The sequence below is a fragment of the Crassostrea angulata genome, chromosome 2 (genome assembly GCF_025612915.1).
Source record: "Crassostrea angulata isolate pt1a10 chromosome 2, ASM2561291v2, whole genome shotgun sequence".
Lineage (NCBI taxonomy): Eukaryota > Metazoa > Mollusca > Bivalvia > Ostreida > Ostreidae > Magallana > Magallana angulata.
In genome coordinates this window covers 19521618-19524370 of record NC_069112.1, presented here as the reverse complement: position 1 = coordinate 19524370, position 2753 = coordinate 19521618, and positions in this window count along the sequence as shown.

Genomic DNA, 2753 nt, shown 5'->3' with positions numbered 1-2753 from the left:
GTTCGGGGGGAAATACATACAGGGCAAACAAAACCACTTAGATTCGCAAAGCCAACAGTGTTATTTCTAATTTAATTGTTTATACTGTGTGGGGTTAATTCATCAATGTTAATTTAACCATTTTATAACCACTATATAAGAGCTATTAAGACATTTATTTGTAGGAAAGAGCATGCACGAATGATCTTTATTTAGAACAGTTTGATGTTGCTAGGATACAGGTTTCAGATCCATGATTTGATTGGTTAATTTAGATATTGAATCTCGAATTTCGAATCTCGAATCTCGTATTTCGAATCTCGTATTTCGAATCTCGAATCTCGAATGATCCTTCTCGGCTTTCGTACTTTTGAGCATTCGCACTGACGCAAATAAATAAACCTGGCACACAGTCAGGTTGGCACGCAACTGGGGTGTAAAAACTATGGAGTTTTGATATTGAGCCTGATGAACAACTGTTAAGTGACATTTTTTTCAACACGGATTTTGTTTTTTACTGCTGATATATGTAAAAACAATTCCTTTTTTTCTATTTGTGTGGGAGGAGATTTCGTTTTATACATACAATATCTATGTTAATGTATTCGTTTTTGCAGAAATATTTTGATATCAGCATTATTTTATGAATATATGAATATTCATGACACAGATGTAAACGTGTACCTAACAATTTTTTGTGTGTGTGCGTCTTGCAAGCTTCAGAGTCACATCTTATCATTTCCATTTTCTTTTTAGGCAAGAAAAAATAATAAAATTGATAAATGCATGTTGTACATTTTAGAATATCACAAATTTCCTGATTTTTTCATTATTAAATGATTTGAAACAACATCTGAATTTTTTTATTGAAATTAAAAGTGTTAATTCATTATTTCATTGTTAAGTTACAAGGAGATAAATTGGCCCGTAGAATTTTAGACTTGAAGGATGTGAATCTCGCCTTAGTAGGCGCAGTAGTTTATGCTGTATTGATGTACAATTAAATCTGATATTATTAAGAAACGGTATTAAAGATCATCTGTGTAGTCCTCCCTGGCTATAGGCAGTGGTTTCATCAATAATTTTGGGCATCCATTTTCGTGGTTTTAACAATGTCTTAGATTCAAGGACACTTATATTCGTGTTCATGATCTTATCAATATGATATGCTTCAATTCGTCGTCAGGATCCTATCAAAATTATGTATCGTACGAAACAGAAGTTTCTACAGAAACTTTTTGGATTGACTCAACAGTGAAATTCTCGAAAAACTGGAAATTTAATGAATACTGATGAAACCACAGAACATATATATTGTAAATAACACTAAACAGACTGAAATTAAATCAAGTTGTGGTAAATTGAGTATACATATACATTTTTTTGTTTGGGGAAATAATATAGTCAAAATTGGCCAAGTAACTGGTTATGTCGGCATTAGTTTGTTTTGAATGACCGCTATTAAAGATAATGGCTGTGTTGCTTGCAGGGCATTGCGATTAACTGAATAATTGCCATGTAATGTAATGTGTGTAACATTATCCCGTCTTTATGGTAGATACAGGGTTTAGTATTTATATAAGTATGGAATGCAGAATTAGAATAATGATTGAAATATTAAAATTAACCAATTCAGAAAATATTGGGCAGCTATTTTTATTGTGAAAGTTTCTTTCGAGAAAAAAAACCTACTGGTTTGTTCCAACTTTCAGCTGTTTGGAAATTATTAAGACCTTTACCCTTATTTCCTTGCGGTAGATGATAAATCCTTGAAATTTCACCAAAACGTACCCAAGGAAAGAGTTCATCAATATGAAAAGTTTCTTGTCCATGGCATGATTAGATCATTCCAAGTAAACTGACCAAATTGCATTTGCCCAGTGACCCGGAGCAACCCAAACTTATCGCAACATCATTTTAACGCTTCTCATTGATACTATGTATCAAACATCTTACAAACGAATGGAAATTAAAACGATTAATTACTCATGTCGCATCTTTTGTTTACATAACAGTTGAACAGTTGAACAGTTTATTTCATCTCTTTGGTTGTAATTTACAACATAGAGAATATTACAAACATTTTCTCAATATATACTTTATGCGTGAGTAAAGAAAAAAAATAATCATAATGGTTCTCTACAAAATATATATGAAGCATTAAAGTACAATTTTTTTTATGTAGATTAATAACCAGGAGGTTTAGCCTTCTCGTTAACAATACTTATAAATTTACATAACTTGCTTAATAAGCTCACATTGTTTGAGGAAAAAAGCTCGTTAAATTTAACAATATTTGGTCTAAAAAGGTAAAATTTTGGTATATACTTTTCTCTTTCGCTTTTCAACACAGTGAAACACAAAATATAGTGAAATTCATCTCCAATGTCTCTGTTACATAAATTACATAATCTGTTACTTCTTTCTATGTCATTCCATCTACCGGTTTCAATAGGTAATTTATGGTTTGAAGTTCGAAATCTAGCTAAAACTTGTTTCATATAATTACTTCAATTACAATTAACATACGGTTGGCATCTAAAGTGTAAATTAGTAAACAACTTATATATAACACCTTTTGAAGAATTATTGCAGATTGTTTCCCAGTTTTGTTGAAACTGATATGTTAGCTTTTGTTTTAAGCTTTTGGTTAGCCAATCATGATTAACTACTTGGTTATTCATCCAAATATTACTATACCCACTATCATTTAAAATTGTTGTCAAGTTTTTCTTTAGCCATTTGGATTCTTTACCATTGACATATTTAGCATA